Below are 21,877 nucleotides of genomic sequence, written 5' to 3' on the forward strand. Positions count from 1 at the left end.
AAACCTAGATGACTTTGGGAATGGCAGTTACACTTTAGCTACAACACCAAACACAGGCTCTATGAAAGAAAAAATTGATAAGCTGGCCATCATCAAAATGAAAAGTTTCTTCTCTGTGAAAGCTTATGTCAAGGAAATAAGAAAACAGGCCACAGACTCGGAGAACTACTAGCAATAACATGCCTGAATAAGGACTCTAAAAGCACAAAGAACTCTTAAAACATAGACACAAAATATACAGAAGCTCTTAAAACAGAGGTTAAAAATATGCTAAAGTGCTTAAGAGACACTTTACTGAAGAAAATACACAGATATATGAAAAGATGCTCCACATTGTGTCATCAGGAAAATGCAAATTAAACCAAGATATCACTACACACCTATTAGAATAGAGAAAACTTGGAACTCTGATGACACCAAATTCCGGCAGAGATGTGAAACAATAAGAATCCTCATTCATATTCGTAGGAATGTAAAAGGGTACAGCTAGACTGAAAGACTGTTTTAAGATGTCTTACAAAGCTGAACATTCTTTCAACATATGATTCAGCAATTATGCTCCTGTAGTCTATGCAAAGTATTTGAAAACTTGTATGTACAAAACCCCACACGTGTGTTCTTGTAACAGTTTTATTCATAATCACCATGACTCGGAAGCAACCAAATTATATATTTCAGTATGTGAATGGATACATAAACTTTGGTAAACAATGGAATATTATTTAGCATTAAAAAATGGGTAGTGTTCTATTGTGAGTGTGTGTATCTGACACATCTTTATCCAGTCATCTGTAGATGGATGTTTGGGTTACTTCAATGTCTTAGCTATAAAAAATAATGTTGTTTTAAACACTGGGGTGCATGTGTCTTTTTTAATTAGAGTTTTCTCTGGATCATGATGCATATAACCATGATGGTGTGATTACTCACCTAGAGCTAGACATCCTGGAGTACAAAGTTAAGTGGACCTTAGGAAGCATCACTCTGAACAAAGCTAGTGGAGGTGATGGAATTCCAGCTGAATTATTTCAAATTATAAAAGACAATGCTGTTAAAGTGATGCACTCAATTTTTGAAAACTCAGCAGTGGCCACAGGACTGAAAAATGTTAGTTTTCACTCCAATCCCAAAGAAAGGCAATGCCATAGAATGTTCAAACTACCACACAATTGCACTCATCTAACATGCTAGCAAAGAAATGCTCAAAATTCTCCAAGCAAGGCTTCAACAGTACATGAACCAAGAATCTCCAGACATTCAAGTTGGATTTAAAAAGGCAGAGGACCAGAGATCAAATTGCTAACGTCCATTGGAATATAACAACCCACTTCAGTGTTCTTGCCTGGAGAATCCCAGGGATGGGGGAGCCTGGTGGGCTGCCATCTATGGGGTCACACACAGTCGGACACGACTGAAGTGACTTAGCAGCAGCAGCAGCATTGGAATATAGAAAAGCAAGAGTTCCAGAAAAACATCTATTTCTGCTTTTTTGATTATGTTAAAGCCTTTGACTGTATGGATGACAAGAAACTGTGGAAAATTCTTAAAGAGATGGGAATACCAGTCCGCCTGACCTGCCTCCTGAGAAATCTGTTTGCAGGTCAAGAAGCAAGAGTCAGAACTGGGAATGGAACAACAGACCAGTTCCATTTCCAAACAGACCTTTCCAAACTAGGAAAGGAGTATGGCAAGGGTGCATATTATTACCGTGTTTATTTAATTTACATGCGGAGTACATCATGTGAAATGCTGGCCTGGTTGAAGCACAAGCTGGAATCAAGATTGCTGGGAGAAATATCAATAATTTCAGATATGCAGATGACACAACTCTTATGGCAGAAAGTGAAGAGGAACTAAAGAGCCTCTTGATGAAAGGAAAGAGGAGAGTAAAAAAGTTGACTTAAAACTCAACATTCAAAAAACTAAGATCGTGGCATTTGGTCCCATTACTTCATGGCAGAGATGGGGAAACAATGAAAATATTGACAGACTATTTTCTTGAACTACAAAATCCCAGCAGATGGAGACTGCAGCCATGAAATTAAAAGAGGCTTGCTCCGTGAAGGAAAAGTTATAACCAACCTAGACAGCATATTGGGGAGGGAGGTAGGAGGGGGTTTCATGTTTGGGAACGCATGTACACCCGTGGTGGATTCATGTCAATGTATGGTAAAAGCAATACAGTATTGCAAAGTAAAATAAAGTAAAAATAAAAATTAAAAAAATAAAAATAAAAATCTTTAGATAACTCTAAAAAATAAAATAAAATAAAAATAAAAAGCAGAGACATTAGTTTACCAACAAATGTCTGTCTAGTCAAAGCTGTGGTTTTTCCAGTAGTCACATATGGATGTGAAAGTTGGACCATAAAGAAATCTAAGCACTGAAGAATTGATGCTTTTGAACTGTGGTGTTAGAGAAGACTCTTGAGAGTCCCTTGGGCTGCAAGGAGATCAAACCAGTCCATCCTAAAGGAAATCAGTCCTGAATGTTCATTGGAAGGACTAATGCTGAAACTAAAGCTTCAATACTTGGGCTATCTGATGTGAAGAGCTGACTCATTAGAAAAGACCCTGATGCTTGGAAAGATTGAAGGCAGGAGGAAAAGGAAATGACAGAGGATGAGTTGGTTGGATGGCATCACCAGTTCAATGGACATGAGTTTGAGCAAGCTGCAGGAGGTGGTGAAAGTCAGGGAAGCTTGTTGCAGTCCATGGGGTTGCAAAGAGTAGGACCTGACTGAGGAATGAAAAACAACAACAATGCCCAGTAGTGTGACTGTTGGATCATATGGCAGCACTATTTTTATTTCTTTTTTAAGGAACCTCCATTTTTTTTTTCAACAATGGCTATACCAATTTACATTGCCACAAACAGTATAGTAGGGTTCTCCTCTCTCTACACCCTTTCAAGCATTTGTTATTTGTAAACTTTTTAACTTCAATAGGGATCACATTAAATATGTAGATTGCTTTGGGTATTGTGAACATTTTATCAATATTAATTCTTTGAATTCCAGATTATGAGATATTTTTCCATTTCTTTGATTACCTTTAATTTTCTTTACCGATGTGTTATAGCTGTCATCTTATGTCTTTCATCTCTTTGGTCAGATATATTCCCAAGTAGCCAATACTTTATTTTTAATGCAATTTTAAAAGGGATTGTCTTTTACTTTCCTTTCTTGATATTTCATTGCAACTGATTTCTGTAAGCTAATCTTAGATCCTGCTACTTTGCTGAATTCATTTATCAGTTCCAGTATTTTTTGTGTTGAGTCTTCAGAGTTTTCTATATATAGTCATGTCATTTGCATAGAATGACAATTTTACCTCTTCTCTTCCAAGTTGGATACTTTGTTTTTTGTTTTTTGTTTTTTTTTGTTTTTTTCCCCTCATCAATTCTCTGGATAAGATTTCCAATACAATATTGAATATAAATGGTGAGAGTGTGTATTTTTGTCTCGTCACAGATTTTAGTAAGAATCTACTAAATCTACTAATCTTTCAGCTTCGCACCATTGAGTATTATGTTGTCTGTTGGTTTGTCACAAAATGCCATTTGCAGCAATATGGGTGGGCCTAAGGAAATGGCAGCCCACTCCAGTACTCTTGCTTGGAGAATCCCATGGGGGAGGAGCCTGGTGGGCTACAGTCCATGGGGTCACAAAGAGTCGGACAAGAGTGAATGACTTCACTCACTCACTCACTCAAAGATTATCATACTGAGTGAAGTAAGAAAGAATAATCCAAATATCATGTTTTCATTTATATGTAGAATCTAAAATGTGATACAAATGAACGTATTTACAAAATAGAAGTAGACTTACAGAAAACAAATATATGGTTACTAAAGGAGAAAGGGGGTGTTGTTGTTGTAGATAATCTAAGTCATGTCTGATTCTGCAATCCCATGGACTGCAGCACCCCAAAGGAGGGATAAATTAGGAGTTTAGGATTAGCAGATACAAACTACTATATATGAAATAAACAGTGTCCTATTGTATAGTATGGGAAGTGTCTTTTTCTGACTTTTTTCACTTAGCATAATGTCATCATAGTCTATCTGTGTTGTCACAAACGACAAAATGTCCTTCTTTTTTATGGCTGAGTAATATTTCTGTGTGTGTGTCATATTTTAAAATCTATTCACTCGTCAGTAGTCACTCAGGTTTTTACCATATCTTGGCTATTATAAATAATGCTGCAATGAATATGGAAGTGCAGATATCTTTTCAAGTTACTGTTTTTGTATTCTTTGAATGAATACCCAGAAGTGGAATGCTGGATTTTATTGTAGTTCTATTTTTAACCTTTTTGAGGAACCTCTGTACTGTTTCCTATGGTGGCTGCACCAATTATTTTTACTAATGTACTAAATTCATCAGAGTATGTTAAAGTTCTTCTGTTCCTTATCATGCAAAAACTCATAAATGTGAATTAAAAAACTTGAGGTAGGAAACTAGCCTTGGAAAATCATCTGGAAATGAAACCTCTTTGTAAATAACAAATTATCTTGGTAACAAACATAATTATTTTATTAGTTGGTAAAATGTGGAGCTCATTTAAGCATCAATTGTTAATAAAATTGGTATTATTTGATACCAAACTAAAGATGAAAACTTATAAGACCATAAGTCTTCGGTATAAAGTTTATAATTTTTCTATGCCAAATTAAATAATTCAGATAGCAGAGCAAAAATTCCATGTATTCAAATGAAATAGAAATATAATAGAGTATGACTTACATTTCTTATTTTCTTAGTATCTTACTTTTAAATAAGAAATTAGGAAAGACACAGTTTGATGAGAGTCATTATCACATATTATCAAATCAAAATTGCTGGAAGATTATAAGACATAACATTATTTTCTGTACCACTGTTTTTTTTAAACTCCTCATTAAAGTTATTTCAATAATTATAAGATGCATCATGATTCAAAGATGTTGAAGTGTGGGGCATAAGTGCATCTTAGCGTCTTTAATTTATATGGTAATTCAGTAGGTATAAAGAAAGGATTGAGTTTGGGCCCTGATTCACAAAATGAAGCTTTTCCCCTCTACCAAAACTCTTGTGCTGAAATAGTGAATTGGAATCCTTTCTATAATTCTGTGCTTTTTCACCCTTTAATTTTTATTTTATATTAGAATATAATGGATTTACAATGCTGTGCTAGTTTCATGTGTACAGCAAAATTAGTTATGTCTTTTTTTTTCAGATTCCTTTCCCTTCTAGATTATTACAGAATATTGAGTAGAGTTCTCTGCGCTATACAGTAGCTACTTACTGATTATTTTATTTTATATATAATAGCATGTATATGCTAATCCCAAACTTTTCATTTATCTCTACCTGCACCTTTCATCTTTGATGACCGTAAGTTTGTTTTCTTTGTCTGTGAGTCTATTTTTGTTTTGTAAATAAGTTGTTTGTATCATTTTTCAAAATTCCACATACAAGTGATATTGTGATATTTTTCTTACTCTGACTGACTTACTTCACTTAATATAATAATCTCTAGATCATCCTTGTTGCTGCAAATGATATTTGTTCATCCTTTTTCATGGCTGAGTAAAGTTCCATTATATTTATGTACCACATCTGCTTTATCTATTCCTCTGTAAATGGGCATTTAGGTTTCTTTTATGTACTGACAATTGTAAATAGTACTGCAATGAACATTGGGGCGCATGTATCTTTTCAAATTATGGTTTTGGAGTGGGATTCCTGGATCACATAGTAGCTATATTTTTAGTTTTATAAGGATTCTCCATAGTGGTTGCACTAATCCCCATCAGCAGTGTAGGAGGGTTCCCTTTTCTTCACACCCTGTTCAGCATTTATGTTTCATACGCTTTTTGATGATGGTCATCTGATGTGAAGTGATAGCTCACTGTAGTTTTGACTTGCATTCCTCTAATAATTAATGATGTTGAGCATCTTTTCATGTGTTTGTTGACTCCCTGTATATCCAAAGTGTGATCTCTCCTAGTGGAGATCACTGAATACATCTTGTAATTTTTGTGTGTTACAAAATGCCCACATACAACACTTTTCTTTGTATTTTGTGAAACAGTTTTTGAAATGCTAATTGACTTAGACTACACTTTACGAAACAAAATATGTATTACACAGATTGTAGTAGGCACAATAATGCCCACCCCCAATTTCCACATTCTAATCCTTGAAACCTATTAATATGCTAGGTTACATGTTGGGGGGAATTAAAGTTGCAGATGAAATTAAAGTTTGCTAATCATCTGTCCTTAAAATAGGAATTACTCTGGATTATCCAGGTGGACTCAGTGCAATCACAAGGATTCTTAAATGTAAAAGAGGTATACAAAACCAAGAAAATGCCAGAGTGATGCTGGGTGAGAAAGACTCTACCAGCGCTAAGGGCTGTGAAGATAGATGGGGGCCACTAGCTAGAAAGGCAAGGAAATAAATTCCACTCCAGAACCTCCATAAAGAAGTCAGCCCTGATGACAGCTTGGTTTTAGCCCAGTCAGAATTGCATCAGATTTCTGACCTATAAAAATTTAAGATAATAATTGTATGTGTTGTAACCCCTTGTGTGTAGTCATTTGCTATTGCAGCAATAGGAATCTAATACACAGATTCCTGTGTATTTTTTTTTTCCTCAAAATAGTCCCTCAAAAGTTCATACTGCTTAGAGTGTGGTATAATAATAATAATAATAATAATAATATTAATGTATTGAGAAAATATATGTTAAGCCCTAGATGCTTTATATGATTTCATAAATCCTCATAGCAATCCTTTAAATTAAATGCTTTTATTCCTCATCTTTTAGTTGAGGATACTTTTTCAAAGATACTAAATAAATTTCCCAGCATTATAACAGTAATTGGCTGAGCCAAGATTTGCAATTGGGCATTTGACTCTAGATCTCATAAACACATCTTTCTTGATTAATTTTTACTGAAAAACAGCATTTAACACATTAGAAGGACCTTCCACTCATTCCCAACAGAAACTGAACTGTCCAAAAGAGGAGAGCAGGTATAAATTCTATCACCTTTGTTTATATTCTTAGACATAATGACTTTGAGATATACTTTCAGAAATCTAATTCCATTTCCTTTAAAAAGTAGAATGTTATGTAACTATTATAATTACCATAAATATAATTTACTTTTTAATAAGTTCTAAAATTGACTATACTAATAACTGAAAGCAAATCTTGTAATTTTTTCTCTCTTCAGTGGTATATGTTAATTAATCCTAAAATTCCATATTGCAGTTTTTGTTACCAAATATCAGATTAAGTTAATAGAGTCATATATACATATATATGGGCTTCTCAGGTGGCGCTAGTGGTGAAAAACCCACATGCAAATTCAGGAGACAAGAGATGTGGGTTCCATCCCTGGGTCGGAAAGATCCCCTGAAGGAGGGCATGGCAACCTCTCCTTGCCTGGAGAATACTACGGACAGAGAAGCCTGGCGGGCTATAGTCCATGAGGTCATGAAGAGTCGGACATGACTGGAGCAACTTAGCATGCATGCATACATACATACTTACATATATATATTATATATATACACATATATATATAATATATATATGTGTGTGTGTCTGTGTATGAAAGTGAAAGTGTTAGTCACTCAGTCGTGTCTGTCTCTTTGTAACCCCATGAATGGTAGACCACCAGACTCCTCTGTCCATGGAATCTCCAGGTGAGAATACTGGAGTGGATTGCATTCCCTTCTCCAGGGGATCTTCCTGACCCAGAGATGGGACCTGGGTCTCCTTCATGGCAGGCGGATTCTTTACAATCTGAGCCACCAGGGAAGCCTGTGTGTGTGTATGTGTGTATGTATAATATATGTATGTATGCATGTGTATGTATGAAGTGGAAGAAAGTGAAAGTGAAAATCACTCAGTCATGTCCAACTCTTTGCAACCCCATGAACTATTAGTCCATGGAATTCTCTAGGCCAGAACACTGGAGTGGGTAGCCTTTCCCTTCTCCAGGGGATCTTCCCAACCCAGGGATCAAACCCAGGTCTCCCAACATTGCAGGAAGATTCTTTACCAGCTGAGCCACAAGGGAAGCCTGAATTTCAATCAAAGAGTCACAAATTTCCAAGAAATCAGAAAGCAATGAAAATATTCAATTTTGCAATTAAGAAGATGATCCAATCCCTGCATGTTAATATTGCAGTTAAATATCTAGAGTTTAACTTCACTTCATGCACCACACAGCATATTTTCTGATATTATAAGCATTTATTATTGGATAAGTTAATTTTTATAATATAAACAGCAATATCAAATTTAGCTTTGACATGAGAATAGCTGCTTTAAATTTCCTAAAAATAACATGGTCATTTTGTTAAATATTAGCTAGCAAAGATAATAAAAGATAAAAAATCAAGGGAATACAGATATCTTATCATAGCAACAAGAGAGGATGCAGAAGAATCTGTGTTGAAAATGTGTAACAACAATGGCTAATGTGTTCATGAAAATGAACTCTCCCCCAAATAGCTAGAAGGGATATTTAATTATAATATTTGATACTGAAATCACATTTGAGGGGAAGAAGAAATTATTTCTTCCTGACACATGTGACACAAATCAAAAGACTTTAAAGACCTTCAACTATTTCTGGATCTTAACTCTACTCACCCTACGATCAAATATTTCTGTAACAACACAAATGCACTGTTTTCTAATGCATACTATTGATCATGAATGTCAAAGGAAGAGAAATATATGCCTCAGTTTAAAGTTTCGGCAACCACCACTAAACAAAGAAATGGATGCTACTATTGTATTTATTTCAAGAACATATTTGCATATGTAGAAATATTGTGGAGTATGAGGCCTGCTGCTTGTCACAATGAAAGAGTTTTTCATTAAAAGCAGTAATTGTTGGTGGTAATACAATATGGCATGGTAAATGAGTGCTTCAGATGTATAACTAAAAATTATTCTAGGAATTATTCTTCGATTGTCCAAAATTTTTATCTAGAATATCCTAGCAAAATAAAAATCAAGAAAAACAGAAAAGGAAAAAGCTTGTCTTTCAAAATGTGAGAGAAAATGTGATGCTTTAACGTGTTTCTCTGTTACTTGGTATGATACTCCACTAAACATTTTCACAACATTCATAAGGGATCAGGGTTTACAAAAGCTCTTGTATATGGGAAATGTCAAGTTATTTTAGGGATCTTTATCAAATTAGCTTTCAAGATAATAAATAATGCATATTTATATTTAGTTAGAAGATCATCTATTCCTACAACATAAATCACTGTCTCTATTTCCTCTGTTGTCTGATATCTTGACTGGGACCTTGTTTTTTTTTTTTTTTTTGCTACGCTGCACATTATATGGGATCTTAGCTGCCTAACCAAGGATCAAACCTGTGCCCCTTGCATTGGCAGCACGGTCTTTCCACTGGAATGTCAGGGAAGTCCAGGACGTATTCCTTACCTTTAAAGAACTGCATCTTAAATATATTCCCATTATTTCTCATGCTATCTGGTTAATCAGAGATTTATTTTAAGTATTCTTGCACAGCATGCAGTATTCTTTAAAAGTTTTATGGAGATATTTAAAATAATACTATAGAATCTAAATGAACTCATTCTCATTTAAGTAGATTCATAGAAAAGATCATAATGAAGAATGGTATTTAGAAAAAAAATTTCAGTATTGGCATGAATTTATTGAGTTATCTTATTTGCCCCTGGGCAATAAGCAACCAAAAACAATATACACAGTCTTGGGAAATGTCATTAACATTAGTATTACTCAATTTAATAATATTGTAATATTCTTTGTAATTTCTATACTAAAAATGAGCTCTTTAATTGGCTACCATTGATTAAGAACGGAGAAGGCGATGGCACCCCACTCCAGTACTCTTGCCTGGAAAACCCCATGGACAGAGGAGCCTGGTGGGCTGCAGTCCAGGGGGTTGCTGAGGGTCGGACACGACTGAGCAACTTCACTTTCACTCTTCACTTTCATGCACTGGAGAAGGAAATGGCAACCCACTCCAGCGTTCTTGCCTGGAGAATCCCAGGGACGGGGGAGCCCGGTAGGCTGCCATCTGTGGGGTCACACAGAGTCGGGCATGACTGAAGTGATTTAGCAGCAGCAGCGGCAGCGGCAGCAGCAGCATTGATTAAGGGACAGACATGAAGTAAATATTCCAAAATATTTTCAGATCAAGCTTTATGTTTGCAATGTCTATCTTTTAGTGATGAGGTGTAGGTTCCTTTTATAATTTTTCATGGAATACTGGGCCCTACAGCTACTATATTTTTCATTTTATCAAATGTTACCAAGTTTTCTCTCTTCTGCGAATAGCCAATTTGTCAAATCCAGTATCTGCAGAAAATGCTAACGAGATTATTACATGGTATGAGTAAGTGATAGTCACTCAGTTGTTTCCAACTCTTTGCAACCCCATGGACTGTACCCTGCCAGGCTCCTCTGTCCAGGGGATTCCCAGGCAAGAATAATGGAGTGGGTTCCCAAATTTCCTTCTCCAGGGATCTTCCCAATCCAGGGATTAAACGCAGATCTTCTGTATTGCAGGCAGATTCTTTACTGTTTGAGTCACCAGGGAAGTCATGAGTCACTAAGTAACTCAGCTTCCTACTGTACTTTCTTCTCCCCATTCATTTTGTTTTTCTGTGTGTTCATAGGGAACTTTTGTTTTAGGTCAACTAAAGATCACACATAATATGGACATATGTGCAAGTCACTTCAGTTGTGTCTGACTCTGCAACCCTATGGACTATAGTCAAGCAGTCTCCTCCATCCGTGCGATTTTCCAAGCAAGAATACTAGAGTGGGCTGCCATGCTTTCCTCCGGAGGACCTTCCCAACCCATGGATCAAAGCTGTGTCTCTTGCGTCTCTTGCATTGATCTCCAACTGGTTTGATCTGCTTGTTGCCAAAGGGACTCTGAAGAGTCTTCAGAACCACAGTTCAAAAGCATTAATTCTTTGGCACTCAGTCTTCTTCATGGTCCAACTCTTACATCCATACATGACTACTGGAAAAACCATAGCTTTGACAACATGGATCTTTGACAGCAAAGTGATGTCTCTACTTTTTAATATATTCTCTAGGTTTGACACTCTTGCTTGGAAAATCCCAGGGATGGAGGAGCCTGGTAGGCTGTAGTCCATGGGGTCGCACAGAGTAGAACACGACTAAGTGACTTCACTTTCACTTTTCACTTTCATGCATTGGAGAAGGAAATGGCAACCCACTCCGGTGTTCTTGCCTGGAGAATCCCAGGGACGGGGGATCCTAGTGGGCTGCCGTCTATGGCGTCAAACAGAGTCGGACACTACTGAAGTGACTTAGCAGCAGCAGCACCAGGTTTGACATAGCTTTTCTTCCAAGTATCAGTGTCTCTTTAATTCATGTCTGCAGTCACTGTCCACATGGATTTTGGAGCCCAAGAAAAGAAAGTTTATCACAGTTTCCATTGTTTTCCCATCTATTTGCCATGAAGTGATGGGACCAAGTGCCAGATCTTAGTATTTTGAATGTTTAAGCTGGCTTTTTCACTCTCCTCTTTCACTTTCATCAAGAGGCTTTTTAGTTCCTCTTCATAGGGTGGTGTCATCTGCATATCTGAGGTTATTGATATTTCTCCTGGAAATCTTGATTCCGGCTTGAGCTTCATTCAGCCTGGCATTTCTCCTGATTTACTCTGCATATAAGTTAAACGAGCAGAGTGACAATGTACAGCCTAGAAATACTCCTTTCCCAATTTGGAACCAGTCCACTGTTCCATGTCTGATTCTAACTGTTGCTTCTTGATCTGCATACAGGTTACTCAGAAAATAGGTAAGGTGGTCTGGTATTCCTATATCTTTAAGAATTTTCCATAGTATTTTGTGATCCACACAGTCAAAGACTTTAGTGTACTCAATGAAGCAGATGTAGGTGTTTTTCTGGAATTCCCTTGCTTTTTCTACAATCCAGTGAATGTTGGTAATTTGACCTAGTCCTACTCATTTACTTTACCTTGTAGACTGATATGCTGTATTCAAATTCTAAGCTTTGGAGATAATTTTATATTGAGGCAACTGAGAAATGGAATCTTTTCCTGCTGGATCCATATACAAGGATGTTACAGTCAGCAGCAATTGCAGCCACCATGGATGGTGAGCTGGTCAGCCCTGAGGGAACTCAAGAAGGAAAGAATATCTGATATTTCCAGTATTAAATACTGATAGTAAATATCTATCTATCTCCAGACTGCAGCCACTCCCTACAATGAGCCCTGAGGAAAACTTAGGATGTGAAAACTTGGGATTCTGGCCTAACATAGCTGAGACGCATATCTCAGGAATGATTTCAATGAGCCTAGACACTTGCATCTTCCCATACACAGAAAAGGGCATTCCAAGTGGTGCATTGGTAAGGAATCTGCTGCCAATACTGGAGACACACGAGACGTAGGTTCTATTCCCGCGTCTAGATATCACCTGGAGTAGGAAATGGCAACCCATGCCAGTATTCTTGCCTGGAAAATCTCTTGGACAGAGAATCCTGGTAGGGCTCAAGTCCATGGGTTAGCAGAGAGTCAGACATGACTGAGTGAATTCTCTTCACTTCACTACTTGAACTTACTAGGTGGAAATTTTTCCAGTCTGAGATGTACATTATGTGATAGATTCTTCTATTGTAGTCATGATACACACTTTTAATTCAGTCCATATTATTTGCTATATTCAAGTACTTAGTATATGGGATACTGGCTCTTTCAAAGAAGGAAGTTTATAAGCTGGAGAAGACCCATTATCAATGAGGTTATTGTTGTTAAGTCTCTCAGTCTTATTTGACCCTTTGTGACCCCATGGGCTGCAGCATGCCATGCTTCCCTGTCCTTCATAATCATCCAGATTAATCAAACTCATAGCCATTGAGTCAGTGATGCCATCCAACCATATCATCTTTGTTCTCCTTTTCCTCCTGCCCTCAATCTTTCCAGCATTAGGGTCTTTCCCCATGAGTCAGCTCTTAGGATCAGGTGGCCTAAGTATTAGAGTTTCAGCTTCAGCATCAGTCCTTCCAATGAGTATTTAGGACTGATTTCCCTTAGGAGTAACTGATTTGATCTTCTTGTAGTCCAAAAGACTCTCAAGACTCTTTTCAGTACCACCGTTTGAAAACATAATTTCTTTCTTATTGCCAAATGCAGGCTTTAATTGAAGAAAGTAGGAAAACCACTCAACCATTCAGGCATGACCTAGATCAAATTCCTTGCGATTATACAGGGGAAATGACAAATAGATTCAAGGGATTAGATCTGATAGACAGAGTCCCTGAAGAACTATGGATGGAGGCTCATGAAATTGTACAGGAGGCAGTGATCAAGAACATCACCATGAAAAATAAGTGCAAAAAGGGAAAATGGTTGTCTGAAGAGGCCTTACAAATAGCTGAGAAAAGAGAAGTGAAAGGCAAGGAGAAAAGAAAAGACATACCCATTTGAATGCAGGGTTCCAAAGAATAGAAAGGAGAGATAAGAAAGCGTTCCTCGGAGATCAATGCAAAGAAATAGAGGAAAACAATAGAATGGGAAAGACTAGAGATCTCTTCAAGAAAACTCAAGATACCAAGGGAACATTTCATGCAAAAATGGGCACAATAAAGGACAGAAATGGTACAGACCTAACAGAAGCAGAAGATATTAAGAAGAGGTGACAAGAATACACAGAAAAGCTAAACAAAAAAAATCTTCATGACCCAGATAATGAATATGGTGTGATCACTCACCTAGAGTCAGACATCCTCAAATGTGAGGTCAAGTGGGCCTTAGGAAGCATCACTACAAACAAAGCTAGTGGAGGTGTTGGAATTCCAGTTGAGCTATTTCAAATCCTAAAAGATGATGCTGTGAAAGTGCTGCACTCAATATGCCAGCAAATTTGGAAAACTCAGCAAGGCAATGCCAAAGAATGTTCAAACTACTGCACAATTGCACTCATCCCAACTCATCCCAGGGTTGGGGAGCCTGGTGGGCTGCCATCTATAGGGTCACACAGAGTCAGACATGACTGAAGCAGCAGCAGCACACACTAGTGAAATAATGCTCAAATTTCTCCAAGGAGGCTTCAACAGAATGTGAACCAGTAACTTGCAGATGTTCAAGCTGGATTTAAAAAGGCAGAGGAACCAGAGATCAACTTGCCAACATCCGTTGGATCACTGAGAAAGCAAGAGAGCTCAAAAAAAAAAAAAAATTTACTTCTGTCTTATTTACCTCGCCAAAGCCTTTGACTGTGGGGATCACAATAAATTGTGGAAAATTCTTAAAGAGATGGGTATACAAGATCACCTTATCTGCCTCCTGAGAAATCTGTAGGCAGGTCAAAAAGCAGCAGTTAGAATATGGGAAAAGAGACTGGTTCAAAATTGGAAAAGGAGTACATCAAGGTTGTATATTGTTACCCTGATTATTTAAGTTATATGCAGAGTACATCATGCAAAATGCCAAGCTGGATGAAGCACAAGCTAGAATCAAGATTACTGGGAGAAATATCAATAACCTCAGATATGCAGATGACACCACCCTTATGGTAGAAAGCAAAGAAGAATTAAAGAGCTTCTTGCTGAGAGTGAAAGAGGAGATGAAAAAGTTGGCTTAAAACTCAACATTCAGAAAACTAAGATCATGGCATCTGGTCACATCTGCTGCTGCTGCTGCTGCTGCTGCTACTAAGATGCTTCAGTCATGCCCGACTCTGTGCGACCCCATAGACGGCAGTCCACAAGGCTCCCTCATCCCTGGGATTCTCCAGGCAAAAGTACTGGAGTGGGGTGCCATTTCTTTCTCTGCTGGTCCCATCACTTCATGGCAAATATTTGGGGAAACAATGAAAACAGTGAGAGACTATTTTCTTGTGCTCCAAAATCACTGCAGATGATGACTGCATCCGTGAAACTAAAAGACACTTGCTCCTTGAAAGAAAAGCTATGACAAACTGAGAGAGCATATTAAAAGCAAAGAAATTACTTTGCCAACAAAGATCTGTCTAGTCAAAACTATGGTTTTTCCAGTAGTCATGTATGGATGTGAGAATTGGACTATAAAGAAAGCTGGGCATCGAAGAATTGATGTTTTTGAACTGTGGTGTTGGAGAAGACTCTTGAGAGTCCCTTGGACTGCAAGGAGATCAAACCAGTCCATCCTAAAGGAAATCAGTTCTGAATATTCATTGGAAGGAGTGATGCTGAAGCTGAAACTCCAATACTTTGGCTAACTTGGGAAGAACTGATTCATTGGAAAAGACCCTGATGCTGGGAAAGATTGAAGGCGGGAGGAAAAGAGCACGACAGAGGGTGAGATAGTTGGATGGCATCACCGACTCAATGGACATGAGTTTGAGCAAGGTTTGGGGGGTTTTGAAGGACAGGGAAACCTGGTGTGCTGCAATCCATGGGACTGTAGAGTAGGACACAACTGAGTAACTGAACTGAACTGAAATGTCTTTTAATTTCATGACTGCAGTCACTGTCATCAGTGATTTTGGAGCCCAAGAATATAATATCCTCCACTATTCCCATTTTTTCCTCATTTATCTGCCATGAAATTTTCTATGAGGAAAGTTATGTTAGTAAGTGAAAGAATGAATGAAAGAGACTAAGTTGAAAAGCCTAACTACTTGAGAAATAGGGATTGGAATCATAGAGATGTTCAGGGGGTTTCCAGGGCTCAGATTTCTGGACAATTGTTCAAGAGTAGCTTTGTCAGAAAGTAATGGAGAGCTATTAATTCTACTATATAACTGTTGATTCTAGGATAAAAATATGATGTCTATATTTAATATTATATCATTTAAATCATACTGAGAGTGATATTATTAAGCAATTTTTTTCAGTGATAAACTTCCAGACAAGTATATTTCAGGCCTAAGAAGGGATATATTCACATGCAAGGTAATACAACAAGATCCCTGGCAATAGTGAGTGTGTGCTTGTGTGTGTACGTGTACACATTGAGTGGGAATATGCTCTTCCCTGGTGGCTTAGACAGTAAAGAATCTGTCTGCAATGCAGGAGAGCTGGGTTCAGTCCCTGGACTGGGGAGATTCCTCTGGAAAAGGGAATGGCTATCCACTCCAGTATTCTTGCCTGGAGAATCCCATAAACAAATCCCATAAATCCTTGGTAGGCTTTAGTCCATGGGGTTGCAGAATCAAACACGACTGAACAACTAATACTTTTACTTTTCTTTTCATGGCAAGAGTATCTAATATCCTCTGCCTTAGAGTTATTTTTATAGAAAATATTTGTAGAAACATATCTTTATATTCAATTTTTTCAGGTATGCAAAAATTTCACTCTTTTTTTATGCAGTCTTTCAAATTTACAGTTGATAGTTGTAAATACCTCTCATCACCACTATCTTCTCCTTGTTTGTTTCATTTATAGCATTATCATAATCTGATCCCATAAAACAAAGTGTCTGTACTTGCTATATAGAAAATTAGATAATAAAGTTCTTGAGGGCAGTTAGTTTAGCTCTTTACCCACTGATAAACACTCATTGCTGGAAAAGTGTTACATGATAATGATTTATGAAATATGTAAATAAATGACTTAATTATACCATATCTTAATAGTTAATACTAAGTAATATTTAATATTTTTCAAATCATGTTTTGAATTTACAAGGCACAACTTAATAGGAATTTTTTGTTAATAGGAATTGTGTACAATATAGTTTCTAACAGAAAATTGCTTTAAAAATGCATGAAATACTTGAGTCTCCATAGTGTTATTAAGCAATGTTTTGAACAAAAAAATGGAATATAATATCATGTAAAAATACCCAATAAAGAGGAATGTTAACATTGTGTCTCTCTGTGTGTGTATACTCAGCTGTGTCTGACTCTCTGCAACCCCATGGACTGTAGCGTGCCAGACTCCTCTGTCTGTGGGATTTCTCAGGCAAGAATACCTGGGTTACTGTTTTCTCCTACAGGGAATCTTTCAGGCCCAGGGGTTGAATATATGTCTCTTGTATCTCCTGCACTGGCAGGCAGATTCTTTACCACTGGAACCACCTGGGAAGCCTAGCTGCTAAGTCGCTTCAGTCGTGTCCGACTCTGTGCGGCCCCATAGACTGCAGCCCACTAGGCTCTGCCGTCCCTGGGATTCTCCAGGCAAGAACACTGGAGTGGGTTGCCATTTCCTTCTCCAATGCATGAAAGTGAAAAGTGAAAGTGAAGTCGCTCAGTCATGTCCAACTCTTAGCAACCGCATGTACTGCAGCCTACCAGGCTCCTACATCCATGGGATTTTCCAGGCAAGAGTACTGGAGTGGGTTGCCATTGCTTTCTCCTATGTTAAGATTAAAAACATATAACTGAACTCTGGTAAAAACTTTCAGCTTGTGTTAACTGACTTGTGTTAATGGCTAGAAATTGAAATGCATGGCAGTTTCTTATTCCCATGAAAATATAGTAATCACTAACAAAATTTATTGTCCTAAATATAATGATAATAAAACTGATAAGCATTATGTTTGTTATCACATGAGTATTAAATTAATCATCATTGTTGATTTGCCCATGTTCTAAGTAAACTTTATTGACTATTTTATCTTTGTTCCAAAATGTCTTCTACTGTTTCACAGCCAGGAATCTTAGGAAAATTCTCTTCAAGATCAAACTTTAGTTCTTGTCCTATAAACTCTCAACAAAATATAAGCATGTTGTTTCAATGTTTATTTAAATTTGGGGCTTTCTGCCTATAAGAGAAATGAATATTACTAATGTCTGTTATAAAATTCAACTAAAAGAATATTCAATTTATTGTAACACTTAACTGACACACAGTATATTGCTTTTTCTTCTAACCTTCTGATTATTTTGAGAGGTCACGATTTAGAGACTTACATTATCTGTAGCCAGTATGCAAAAATCAGTAAACAGCATGCAGTAAAATAAAATGCAGTAAGAATGGCAGTTCTCACAGTCTACATTCTAAGTTAGTGTTGAACAATCTAAAATGATCAGGTGAAACAATCATATCTGCATGTAGCAGTACTTGATTCTTGATATTAGAGGTCATTTTAACAACTCTTAATTCTCCTTTTTCATTTTCAATAATAAACATCTAACTTGTTCCTTTTTCTTTTTAATTATTTTAAACAAAGGACTTATACTGATAGGATTTCCAGCAGTTTTTGATAATTTGTGCTCAGTGAAGTTTATTGTTTTATAAGAAATAGGTAGGGGACAAATATCCCAGTCCATTTTTTTCATATTGTAATACTATTTTCAAGGGAATAATTAACAATTTCATAGCTCACAGTGTGTCATTCTTAACTTGAGTGATATAATTGAGTACCTTATTGGAAACATCTTCTACCATTTGGTTTAAGAAAACACTGGCTGGGTATATATTTTTGAATGATGTGCTTGTGTGTCTGTGCATGTGTGTGTTTGTGGGTGCGTGCGTGCCTGCATGCTCAGTCATTTCCAGTTCTTTGTGATCTCATGGGCTATAGCCCACCAGTCTCCTCTGTCCATGGAATTTTCAAGGGAAAAATACTGGAGTGGGTTGCCATCTTCTATGATAGGGGAGCTTCCCTACCCAGGGGTTAAACCTACATCTCTTGCATTTCCTGCACTGGCAGGAGGATTCTTTTACCACTGGTGCCACCTGGGAAGCCCTTTTAAATAATATATCAGCTAAAGTGTTTGGAATTATATTTATCTAAAATATCACTTTTAGTTTATATATACCTCTAGAATCTAATTGGGAAATATGTGTCATATAGGTGTTAATATTATTAATTTCTATTATCTTCCAAATTCATTTTGACCATTAGAAAATGCACCTTTTAAAAATTAAACTTTTAATGTCACACAGACTCAAATACACTTGTAAAAGACTCTAAAATGTCTTCTTGTTTCTATGCCAAATAATATCTCAAATCTCTCAACTTTTATAAATTCCATTGCCTCTACATTAGTCCCTATTATCATTTCTTCCCAGATGAGAGAATTTCACCCCTCCTCTTTTTCTCATATGTCCTACACCCAGATTTGTGAATCATTAAAAAAAATTAATTGATTATCTTAAGCATTATAATGTCTTTCAGTTGTACTTAAAATCACATCTGTGATGCTGGAAGTGATGAATCATTCTCCTGCCTTCCTCCCTGACTTCATGTGCCATGCTTCTCCTAGGTCAGAATGCTTCCAGGAGCTCTCCTCTTCTTACAATTCCTCTAGCACTGAAGACCTCCCCAAATCAAGTTTGTGCTCACAGAATTCATCACCTAGAAATTCCTTCACCTTGACTGATATCCTTCAGCAATGACTGCCATCCTTCAGCAATGACTGCCGTCCAGTTTTGCCTAAACCATTATTCTCTCACAGTACTGTCTACTTTGTAGCTCCTATTAAAATAAGTGATCATATATCTAGGTATCCTTTATGGATTTGCATCTTTTTCTACCAATGCTTCATGGAAGTAAGTTATGTCTCTTGTGCACACCCATGCGCCCTGAAAACTAATGCAAAGTTTGGCAGATATGCTTGTTGAATGCCTAGAAGTATGAATAAGGAAATCAGTGACAACTACTGTGACCCTTTCTTCTGTTGTATCTGTTCACTGGGACTATTAATTCCTTTTCTTAGGGGAATTCTCTGTCTCTCTCACTCTTATATTTTTGAGGTTTCAATACCTCCCTCTCAAATGAACTTTTCTATAACCTTCCATCTACTTTTTAAAATAAAAGAAATAAAGTAAAAGCACTGCCTTTTCACTAAATCATGAACAAATATCATATATCTTATGACATCTAAATTTATGAAAATGCAAAGGTCAACTAGAACTTTTATTGAGTTCCACTCTCAAACAAATTTTCTAGGTTTTGTGTATTTCCTATGAGCATTTTCTATGTTGAAGATGGTTTTCTTCCATCTGTCTGCATAAATCTGACCTATTCTCTTGTGCCAATCCCAAATACAATGTATATTATAAAGTTATTTATCATTATTACAGATAAGTTTTTTCTCATTTATTTTCCCATATTTTTGTCTATGAGTTATATTTACATCTTCTATTAACCAATAAAATATGTCTTCTCATTGTTGTAACAAAAGGGAAAAAAAATCTAAAAAATCTTACAATAATTGAAATCCCCTTGATACAATAGAACCGCAACAGAACTCCCTAATCATCTTCTTTAATTCTCTCTCTCTGAAACTAAAATTTAAAAAAAATTAATGAAAATACATCTTACCCCTTGGTCAATTTGCTTATTTATTCTTTTCTGTTTTACTAAAATATAATTAATATATATCACTATGTTAATTTTAGGTGTACAACATTATACCAGACCACCTGACCTGCCTTTTGAGAAATCTGTATGCAGGTCAGAAAGCAACAGTTAGAACTGGACATGGAACAACAGATTGGTTCCAAATAGGAAAAGGAGTGTGTCAAGGCTGTATATTGTCACCCTGCTTATTTAACTTATATGCAGAGTACATCATGAGAAACGCTGGACTGGAAGAAACACAAGCTGTAATCAAGATTGCCGGGAGAAATATCAAGAACCTCAGATATGCAGATGACACCACCCTTATGGCAGAAAGTGAAGAGGAACTAAAAAGCCTTTTGGTGAAAGTGAAAGAGGAGAGTGAAAAGGTTGGCTTAAAGCTCAACATTCAGAAAATGAAGATCATGGCATCCCACCACTTCATGGGAAATAGATGGGGAAACAGTGGAAACAGTGTCAGACTTTATTTTTTGGGGCTCCAAAATCACTGCAGATGGTGATTGCAGCCATGAAATTAAAAGACACTTACTCCTTGGAAGAAAAGTTATGACCAACCTAGATAGTATATTCAAAAGTAGAGACATTACTTTGCCGACTAAGGTGCATCTAGTCAAGGCTATGGTTTTTCCTGTGGTCATGTATGGATGTGAGAGTTGGACTGTGAAGAAGGCTGAGCGCCGAAGAATTGATGCTTTTGAACTGTGGTGTTGGAGAAGACTCTTGAGAGTCCCTTGGACTGCAAGGAGATCCAACCAGTCCATTCTGAAGGAGATCAACCCTGGGATTTCTTTGGAGGGAATGATGCTAAAGCTGAAACTCCAGTACTTTAGCCACCTCATGCAAAGAGTCGACTCATTGGAAAAGACTCTGATGCTGGGAGGGATTGGGGGGAGGAGGAGAAGGGGACGACCGAGGATGAGATGGCTGGATGGCATCACCAACTCGATAGACATGAGTCTGAGTGAACTCCGGGAGTTGGTGATGGACAGGGAGGCCTGGCGTGCTGCGATTCATGGGGTCGCAAAGAGTCGGACACGACTGAGTGAATGAACTGAACTGAACTGAACTGATCTGAACAACGTAATAATTCAGTATTTGTGTGTATTGCAAAATGATCATGGCAATGTCTAGATAACATTCACCACCACGTATAGTTTAAATTTTTTTCTTATGATAAGAACTTTTAAGATCTACTCTCTTTAACAGCTTTCAAATATATAATACAATGTGATTACCTATAGTCACTATGATGTACATCTCCAGAATTTTTTAAAATTTTATTTTTCTTTGGGACTTTATTTCAAAATCCAACTGCATCGGTGTGTTTTGTCATCTGTTGAATACCTTGGGAAGTATAGACAATCATTTCATCTAAGGACTTTTATAATTGCCACATAGATATGTATAGAAAAATCCTATGTCTTTTGCCATACTGTTAGTTAACCAGAAAAAAAATTTTACCTTATCAGTGTTCTTCAAGCTCTCTACCTAACATCAGTTCCAAAGCTGAAGAGGTTAAATAGGCCAATAATGTTTTAATGAATGGTTAGTATCTAATTTT

The sequence above is a fragment of the Ovis aries genome, chromosome 12 (genome assembly GCF_016772045.2).
Source record: "Ovis aries strain OAR_USU_Benz2616 breed Rambouillet chromosome 12, ARS-UI_Ramb_v3.0, whole genome shotgun sequence".
Lineage (NCBI taxonomy): Eukaryota > Metazoa > Chordata > Mammalia > Artiodactyla > Bovidae > Ovis > Ovis aries.